Source organism: Drosophila tropicalis, unplaced genomic scaffold (assembly GCF_018151085.1).
Source record: "Drosophila tropicalis isolate 14030-0801.00 unplaced genomic scaffold, ASM1815108v1 contig_830, whole genome shotgun sequence".
Lineage (NCBI taxonomy): Eukaryota > Metazoa > Arthropoda > Insecta > Diptera > Drosophilidae > Drosophila > Drosophila tropicalis.
In genome coordinates, this window is record NW_027173322.1 from 1,054,039 (window position 1) to 1,064,698 (window position 10,660).

Sequence of the window (10,660 nt, forward strand, 5' to 3'; positions counted from 1 at the left end):
AATTGAAATATTTGCTTAGTCGTCCAACATATTTCGTTCAGTATAGCATCTAGAGCTTTTTCAAGTGTTCGTGGCGATTTCGATACGCTGTGACTCTTGTACCTTTTGCTAACAAGTTATGGGATTTAAAAAAAGATGCTAACATTTCAGATTTTCTCCGCGTTAGCTCTAATTTTGAAAACATTTGATCCAACTTGCTTTGTGTTATAAGAACTGGGTGATTTGATACTGATGGTTCGGGCATAAACACGGAGTAATCATCTAATACAGTCGCATCGGGGTAAAGACTAATATTGTCTGCGTCTGGATATTTTGGTACTGGAATATTTTCGGAATGGTCCAGGGGCAGTTGTACACTCTGTAGTGATGTACATGTGCACGTGTAGTTGTTAGCTGCCTAATTTTTCTACCTTGCTAACGATAACACAAGTGTATGCTAAAGATCGGGGTCGTGCACTTCTAGCGTTGCTCTTGCTTAGCTCGTCGGATGAGGAGGGGTTCTTTCCTACTCTAGGCATACGCACGGATCATACAGAAAAAATATAAGTGCACTATCAGAAACTAAAAGGATGTAAAAAGCAAAATATTGAACCAGATCGGGATACTATTAATTGTGCGGACGACTTCTCTGCAGATTAGCTAAAGGTGTTGTTCGCTAACCCTTCTGTACCCACCCTACCTTGGCAAACTATTGGGTTTAATTGATTGCCCCTTAACAGACTCTTAAATGATCTTAGACGATTTGTAACGGCAGCATAGTCATGGATCCAGGTGACGGACTCCTCAAAGAATTAGTTTACACAAACATGACGAAATTTCAAGTTACGGGTTTAATTCCAAACAAAGGGTTTTCATGACTTAATTTTCTAAGAAATTACAAAATAAAGATATGCAAAAAGATATGGCAAGATAAACTTAAATACGATAATTAGAGCAAATATAGATTCAAAAAAATGCATAGTAATTCAAAAGAGATTTGGGTTATGTGGCCGCGTGTGCCAGTTGGCAATGAAACAAATATTTATAGTATATACATGTGTGTGTTAACTCACGATTTATCCAACGGTGCGATCTCTGGGCCCATCGATGCTGCAGGGATTTGCTGTATAATTTAGTTATTAGAAAAATGAAATGCAACAAAGCCAATCTTAACGCATTACATACCCAATAGGTTTCCTAATAAGGAAAACTGATTTTACTTAACCAAATAGGGACTTAATTTTAATAATATTTAAAGTTTCGTTACGTTACTTAAAATAATAATTCATTTAAATTTCTTTTAGTTAAGCAAAAATTTTTACGTTAATCAAAGAGAAAACCAGAGGGCCGGGGCTAACTTCGACCGCGTCAAAGTTTGTATACCCTTGCAACTTTTTTGGTAACTCTATCCTTACCTATTAGCCATCAATGTGGAAGAACGTTTTATCTAAAAACGCTTAAGCTTGAAAAAGAAAGGCCTACAATCATAGGAAATAACGAAGATATTGATCAAAGTCACTGTTTTCCACCGATCGTTCCTATGGGAACTATATGATATAGTCACCCGATCTTTATCAAATTCGGCACAGTCATTAACATATATATTAAATTAAGAAATGTTTAATTTAAAAGCAATCGCGTTAAAAGTAACGAAGTTATTTACAAAAGTCACTGTTTTCGACCAATCGTTCCTATGGGAGCTATATGATATAGTCACCTGATCTTGATCAAATTTGGCATAGTCGCTTATAGGCGTAGTAAACTCTCTAATATTAAGTTTCACGACAATAGCTCAGAAAATAACGAAGGTATTGAGAAAGTCACTGTTCGTGACTTGCTCGTTTGTATGGGAGCTATATTATATAGTCACCCGATCTTGATCAAATTTGGCATAGTCGCTTATAGGCGTAGTAAACTCTCTAATATTAAGTTTCACGACAATAGCTCAGAAAATAACGAAGTTATTGAGAAAGTCACTGTTTGTGACTTGGCCGTTTGTATGGGAGCTATATGATATAGTCACCCGATCTTGATTAAATTTGGCATAGTCGCTTATAGGCGTGGTAAACTCTCTAATATTAAGTTTCACGATAATAGCATAGAAAATAACGAAGTTATTGAGAAAAGTCACTGTTCGTGACTTTGGGGTTTGTATGGGAGCTATATGATATAGTGGTCCGATCCGGCTGAATCCGAGATATACAACGCCTGCAGTATATACAAGCCTACGTGCAAAATTTCAGCTCTGTAGCTCTTACGGTCTAGGAGGAGTTTGCGTTGATCCAGACGGACGGACGGACGGACATGGCTAGTTGAACTCGTCTCGTCGTGCTGATCAAGAATATATATACTTTGTATGGTCGGAGATGCTTCGTTCTGTGCGTTGCACACTTCTGACCAAAATTAATATACCCTTTTTGCAAGGGTATAAAAATGTATGAAAAGGTGTTGCCGTGGTGCAACAAAAAAAAAAGTAGTATCCAAACCAAAGGTCTGCCACTCCATACTTTGCGTAAAGATGAAACAAGAAAAGGTAGCAGAACTACTACTAAGTATGCATATGCACCAAAAAGAAATCGAAAAGTAGTAGATGTCGCTCAAATTGGGTGTATAATATTGGTATTTAATATATATTAGCCGGAGACTTGCTTCATTTCATCACCAGACTAATTTAGTCTGGCCCATGGCGATGATTATTGATGAAATGGAAGGGTTGATGAAGAAAATCCGAGGCTCGCTGGTGTCTTGGTTATTGAACAATGTTCCAACGAAGAAAATATCAGCAATTGGGCTGGGGAACAATTAACCAAATTGTCCCAACGAAAATGAAAAATCCAAGGCTGCTTGAAAGCCAAAAGTTGCTTGGTCGACGCCACGCGACCGAAATATAAATTTTAGCTGAAATATAACGGGGTTTAAATTCTGATATTTTCACTAAATTTAATTTTATATCACCTTATTCTTCGAATATTCACTAATATTTTTATTCACTTTAGCCAAATATGTATATAACTGCCTTGTGCAGTACTGTACTTTTTAAACGATGATGTAATATGCACGTGTTTCACAAATATATATGTATATATATATATGTATTTGAATATTAATATTCACGTCTTTCCGCAATCAAAGTATCAAGTTAAATGAAAAAGCCTGTACCAAAAATTCTGTTTCTAAGCAAATGCAATGCATGCGAACGAATTCTAACGGATCTTTTCCATGTTCTCTTCTTTGCTTACGCTTTGCGTTCGCTGTGCGAAATGAAAGTAAGAACCGTACCAAGTGAAGACATGTGCGTAGTACTCAAGGGGGGTTCTTCATTTATTCTTGCAAACAAACAAAATAAAATATTTTCTCCGAAATGCAATTAAAATTATTATTATTAAAGAGGGCTACTACACCACAGTTAATGCTACGGAAGCCTACTGACGGAGTCATGAACTGAAAAAGGACCTCTTTAGCTAATTTAGGTGCTTATGTCTTTCAAATGATATTCTGCTCGTTAGCTAATTCATAATACGATGAACAGACCTTCCTCAACACCTTAGCTGGGATGAAGACTGGTGCTAATTTGCTACTAAATCTTTTTGTGGCTGAACTCTGTGTAAAATTTCGAGCATGAACTGTGTCACCGACTTTTAGTTGTCTGCTTCTGCTACGTAAATTGTAATTACGAGCATTTGTTGCATGTGCCTTGGCTATGTTATCCTTAGCTTTTTGCCGAGCTACCTGCAATGCATCAAATCTATTCAACGAGGTGTCTTCAGTCATTAAATTCAATTTCCGCAAAAGTTCATAGTCTTTACCATTATGAAGCATGTGTTGACCAAAACATAGATAGTAGGGGGAATATCCAGTACTGCGGTGGATAGAAGCACGAAAGGCTGCACTAATTTCTGTAAGATGATTATCCCAAGTGGTATGGTCGGTCCCAATGTATGCGCGAATTGCTGCTAGAACTGAGCGGTTAAGACGTTCACTTGCGTTCGTCTGAGGGGAATAAATAGCGGTGCATTGATGCGAGACTCCGAATCGAGTAAGAAATGACTTAAAGAATCCGGATTTGAATTGTGAACCATTGTCCGTCAGTATACATTCCGGTACGCCAAATGTATAAAATATACAATTTTCTAAATATTCGCAAATACGATTGGATGTAAACTTCTTAAGCGGATGGAGAAAACGAAATTTGGTGTTGTGCTCGACGATGATCAAAAATCCAATGTGCCCTTGCTTTGATCTAAGATACGGACCTAATAAGTCCATGTAAAGCTTTTGAAACGGTCTATCGGATGTCATGGGCTTTCCCATGGGAGGTCGAAGAATCTTGTTGCCGCTTTTTGTAGACCGACAAGTCGAACAACTGTCAATATATTTTTTGATTTGGGATGCCATGTTGGGCCAAAAGAAGCATCTCCTAATCTTATCACTAGTTTTGCCAATGCCACAATGTGCTGAGTTCGGGGGATTATGTGCTGTCTTTATTATGTCTTCGGTAAGACTGGATGGGATCCATAATTTCCAAGAATCGTTTTCCTGCGCTTCATTTCCGCTTGCGTGTTCTGTTCGCTTATAAACATATTTGCTGTCTACGCGCAAATCAGGCAATCTGGACTGGTTGTCTGTAATATGTTTTGCCAGTTCACGATATTCATCTGATTCAAAATATTTAGACGACAAATCTATCATAGGTTTTATTTCCAAAAGTTCTGAAACTTCATCCCGTCGCGATAATGAGTCCGCTACAATGTTTTGAGAACCAGGACGATGAACGATTTCAAATGAGAAATCTACCGGAAAGGTCCTCCTGTTTCATAAGCCACTTTAAAAAAGCGTGATCGGTAACTACTACAAAAGTTTGTCCCTCAATGTATGCTCTAAATTTCTTAATTCCCTTAATTACTGCCAAACATTCGACATGTAAGCTATCGGTAGTTCTATGCCTTCGGAATTAGTTTGAGCTAACATACATCCTATACCTACTAAACTTGCATCACACAATAAAATAAACGGTTTCTTAAAATCGGGAGTGGTCAAAATAGGTGCTGAAGTTAATCTTCGTTTCAGTTCTGAGAAAGCGTAGTCTGCCTCTTCGTTCCAACTAAGAGATCGGTTCTTTTTTAAGAGTTCTGTTAATGGACAGCTAATGGTGGCATAATTTTCAATGAAACGTCGATACCAGCCAGTAAGTCCCAAAAATCTCCTTAATTGTTTCACTGTTGTTGGAATCGGAAAGTCGTTTAATGCACAAATTTTTCCAAGATTGGTTTTCACTTGTCCGTATTCAATAATAAAGCCGAGGTATTTAATCTCCTGCATGCAGAACTTTAATTTAGCTACAATAATCGTTAGATTCGCTTTACGCAGTCCCAATGCTACCTCTTGTATTAAAACAATATGCGATTCTAAATCTTCGGAAAGAATTAGCAGGTCATCTAAGTAAACGAATACCCTTGTGCGCAAATAAAACGGTATGACACGATCCATAAGTCTACATAAAGTCTGCGTGGCGTTGCACAAACCAAAAGGCATCACTCCTGCATATAATTCTCGAAATTAGAGTGCATTTCAGCTATCTTTGAACGATGTCTAAAAGTATTCTTGGTCGGTATGCTTTTCATTTGTTTAGCAAATTGCTCGTGGGTGCGTACTTCCTGTCTCAGATGAGATAAGGTAAAAATTCCTAGATGCATAAGTTCATAATGAATTGCCGACTTTGAATGTCTAATTAATAACTTGACTAAAGAATACTCTGAAAGTTGTGTGTTTAATCTTCCTACTAGCCTTTCGACACTAAACTGGTAATCCTCAAAGGTTTCATTCTCGCCCTGGTGTCTGCTATTAATCAGTTCCCAGGTGTCCATATCATTATCTACTTCATCAAACTTCTTTCTAAATTCTACACAAAATTTATTCCAATCGAAATTTGGGTGTGCTCGATGAAATTTCCAAAACCAATCATTCGCTTTACCTGCGAACAATATAGACAAATGATCACAAAGTACTTGATAATCTTCATTTAAATTTTGTTCTGCTAATGAACGAACTCTGTATAGGAAATCCTCCGAATGCATTCCTTCTTTGGAACCATCAAATTTTATTCGCCAACTTTGCATAATGCTTGCAACTTTTTCGGGTGACAATGTCGAATTTGCTCGCGACCCTCTATTTGAGTTCTGAGTCTGACTACTAAGATTTCTAGATGTTTGCGTGTGGTTATAGTGTTCCTCTTCTCTTGGTGCCGGGAGGCTGACCGCTGCAGAACGTTCTGAAATGGGGTTTGGTTCTTTGCGCTCAAGTCGAATAGAAGCTAACTTGTCGTCAATCAGCAAAGCTAAATGGTTTACTAACTGTTCCTGTTGTGCTTGGATAGCAGTTTGTATCAAAGTTGTATAATCTGGAGGGGTACATGGTCTTGGACTACTAGCTTGAGTAGGCGGTGGCCTATGTTGACGTGAGGTGGTCGAAGATCTCGTGCCGATCCCTTTTCTTTGAATTGCTCCCTGATTACGAATAGGTTTGGTCTTGGCAGGTCGACCAGGTCCTTAACGAGTATTATGAGGGGTCACAGGCTGAGTTGTGGGTTCGCCCGATTTACTAGCTTCTTGGAGTTCCGTTTCCAAATCAATATTTGATCTTACAAGTTGTTAAATCTTGCAAGGATGCTTGCAAGTGGGGCATAAATTCGAAGTTTTTAAACACTCTGTAATACACTTATTGTGAAATCTGTGCTTACAAGGCGACGAAGCAATTGCTTCGTTTTCATTTAAAGTTTCATGGCAAACGCCGCAAAATGGGTCATTTTCTTGCAAAGCTCGCGCAATGCTCTCGTGACTGTGTCTAACAGACATACTTAAATTTTTCTTTAATTAATTTAAATTATATAAATATGGAATCCGCCATCATTTTCCAATCCTATTGCCGTTTACAAAGTTGATTCGATCTGCACAAAAAATAGATTTCTATTAAATCTTAAACGAAAATTCCTATTGCCGATTTGTCTGAACGACGATTTCCTAAACTGGTCATATACCGACATACGCCAGTCATATGCTATTCCTGGTCCAGGTTCTTTTCACTCTAAACAAATTTAAGGTCTAAGAATGCCTATTTTATAATATTGTAACTTTTCAACGACTCCATTGGTCAGTCAACCCGATATAACCGAGTTGCAACTGCAATTCCTAACGATAGCCTCAAACTACAAAGATCATAAAATTTGCGTTCCCGCCTAGTCATACAAAGATACGTCCTACGATGCTGTTGCCGCCAATAGTTTCTTCTGGTCGACTAATCCGGAAATTCTCGAATTACTATCGCGATTCACACAAGCAATCTACAACGGGCACCATCGCATTACGAGTCTGCATAACTAGCTTGAAAGTAAAATTAATCTAAATAACTGGATATGAATGGATGATATTGAGCAAAAACATGTGTTTGGATACTTTGGTGGTGTACATATCCGATTAGTAGTGGGGTTGTCCTACGTTTATTCGGGCCTTATGATTGGGCTCCATTACTGTAGTGTTGTTCTAAATTATTCGAGTCCCACGGTTAGCATTTCTGTAGTAATGAATAATTTACAATTCGGGTCCCACGGTTGGGCGCCATTTATGTAGTGATGTACATGTGCACGTGTAGTTGTTAGCTGCCTAATTTTTCTACCTTGCTAACGATAACACAAGTGTATGCTAAAGATCGGGGTCGTGCACTTCTAGCGTTGCTCTTGCTTAGCTCGTCGGATGAGGGGAGGTTCTTTCCTACTCTAGGCATACGCACGGATCATACAGAAAAAATATAAGTGCACTATCAGAAACTAAAAGGATGTAAAAAGCAAAATATTGAACCAGATCGGGATACTATTAATTGTGCGGACGACTTCTCTGCAGATTAGCTAACGGTGTTGTTCGCTAACCCTTCTGTACCCACCCTACCTTGGCAAACTATTGGGTTTAATTGATTGCCCCTTAACAGACACTTAAATGATCTTAGACGATTTGTAACGGCAGCATAGTCATGGATTCAGGTGACGGACTCCTCAAAGAATTAGTTTACACAAACATGTCGAAATTTCAAGTTACGGGTTTAATTCCAAACAAAGGGTTTTCATGACTTAATTTTCTAAGAAATTACAAAATAAAGATATGCAAAAAGATATGGCAACATAAATTTAAATACGATAATTAGAGCAAATATAGATTCAAAAAAATGCATAGTAATTCAAAAGAGATTTGGGTTATGTGGCCGCGTGTGCCAGTTGGCAATGAAACAAATATTTATAGTATATACATGTGTGTGTTAACTCACGATTTATCCAACGGTGCGATCTCTGGGCCCATCGATGCTGCAGGGATTTGCTGTATAATTTAGTTATTAGAAAAATGAAATGCAACAAAGCCAATCTTAACGCATTACATACCCATTAGGTTTAAAATAAGGAAAACTGATTTTACTTAACCAAATAGGGACTTAATTTTAATAATATTTAAAGTTTCGTTACGTTACTTAAAATAATAATTCATTTAAATTTCTTTTAGTTAAGCAAAAATTTTTACGTTAATCAAAGAGAAAAAAATGTATGAAAAGGTGTTGCCGTGGTGCAACAAAAAAAAGTAGTATCCAAACCAAAGGCCTGCCACTCCATACTTTGCGTAAAGATGAAACAAGAAAAGGTAGCAGAACTACTACTAAGTATGCATATGCACCAAAAAGAAATCGAAAAGTAGTAGATGTCGCTCAAATTGGGTGTATAATATTGGTATTTAATATATATTAGCCGGAGACTTGCTTCATTTCATCACCAGACTAATTTAGTCTGGCCCATGGCAATGATTATTGATGAAATGGAAGGGTTGATGAAGAAAATCCGAGGCTCGCTGGTGTCTTGGTTATTGAATAATGTTCCAACGAAGAAAATATCAGCGATTGGGCTGGGAAACAATTAACCAAATTGTCCCAACGAAAATGAAAAATCCAAGGCTGCTTGAGGGCCAAAAGTTGCTTGGTCGACGCCACGCGACCGAAATATAAATTTTAGCTGAAATATAACGGGGTTTAAATTCTGATATTTTCACTAAATTTAATTTTATATCACCTTATTCTTCGAATATTCACTAATATTTTTATTCACTTTAGCCAAATATGTATATAACTGCCTTGTGCAGTACTGTACTTTTTAAACGATGATGTAATATGCACGTGTTTCACAAATATATATGTATATATATATATCTATTTGAATATTAATATTCACGTCTTTCCGCAATCAAAGTATCAAGTTAAATGAAAAAGCCTGTACCAAAAATTCTGTTTCTAAGCAAATGCAATGCATGCGAACGAATTCTAACGGATCTTTTCCATGCTCTCTCTTGCGAAATGAGAGTAAGAACCGTACCAAGTGAAGACATGTGCGTAGTACTCAAGGGGGGTTATTCATTTATTCTTGCAAACAAACAAAATAAAATATTTTCTCCGAAATGCAATTAAAATTATTATTATTAAAGAGGGCTACTACAACTCGCAACGGAGACGTAGACTTTGTTTTTCGCCTTTTTTTTTGTTAAGTCCAGTCACATTGTTGGCACAAGCATAAAAATTTTTTGGGTCATGTTCTCCTGGATTGTACCATATCATTGGTACACCAAATGGCATTTTTTTTTTGTTTTTTATACATCCAGTTAACTAACCCGACATAATAAGCTCTGCAAACTGTATTTGGCGCCCATGACTCATTAAATATAACATCACAATTAAAGTTATGTCGAAATGCCGTAACAAAATTTTCACAAACTGATCCGTGCTTATCACTCGCCGGGGTATAACGTCCACAAATTTTGACACGCCCACTTCCACCCCCGAAAATGTAGTAAAACAGATTTTCTCGAAAACTAACAAAGTTAAAGTCACCAAATGTAAAATGTAGATTTTTTTAGTATGCGCGCAGAATTTGTATACTTTAATATTTTGCCACGCCCGTTTCCGTTTCCATAATTTAGAAAAAATCGATTGCCAACTACAATTTTTTGACTATCGCAACTAACTTCTGCAGACCAATTAATATTTTATATTTTTACCAAACTACCAAATTTTATTGAAATCGGACTAGAAACATGCAAAATATGCGTATGAACGTATTGTACTATGCGATCCATAAGGGCAGAATTGGCCGTTGGCTAGTGGCGAATCGGATTACTTTGATCTTGATGAATTAAATGAACCACAACCAAAAAGAACTCGTTTCTAATTTTCCACTTTAAAAAATATATTTGGTGTTTTAAATTAATCTTGATATAATTCTATCAAAAAATAGTTATAAATTTAAAATACTTCCAAAACTACTCTAAAAAAGGGCTTAATTGTAAGTTTTTCTAAAACTGTAGCTGAAAAAGTTATTTTGGGTTATATAACATTCTTAAAATGAATTTATTTAACCATTAACAATATTTCTACAATAAATGAGGATGATTTAAGTTGTATGTATGAAGAAGAAATCGATATATAATTAATATTTATCTCATATGACATACAAAAAATTACCCCCAAAATGAAAAATTTCAACTCGCTATAAAAAAAAAACGAGCTAATTTTGAAAAACCCAAATAGGGTTTTCCTATTCAATACATGAACTTTCAGAAAAAAAAGTCCGGTGCGGTTTGATTTTTGGTGTTGCACAGTGTAA

The 10,660-nt window shown here is 36.7% G+C and overlaps 1 long non-coding RNA gene across 2 annotated transcripts; it reads right to left on the reverse strand.

Annotated features, from left to right (window-relative positions):
* Positions 1 to 815: 815 nt before the first annotated feature.
* LOC137580207 (uncharacterized) lies at positions 816 to 9,334 on the reverse strand. 2 transcript variants are annotated; one of them, XR_011032969.1, is made up of 3 exons: positions 9,077 to 9,269; positions 2,935 to 9,019; positions 816 to 2,877 (listed from the first exon to the last, which is right to left on the reverse strand). It is a non-coding gene; the product is annotated as an uncharacterized lncRNA (long non-coding RNA). The 2 variants fall into 2 exon arrangements; XR_011032968.1 differs by having other exon boundaries at positions 816 to 9,019; positions 9,077 to 9,334.
* Between the last annotated feature and the right edge of the window lie 1,326 nt (positions 9,335 to 10,660).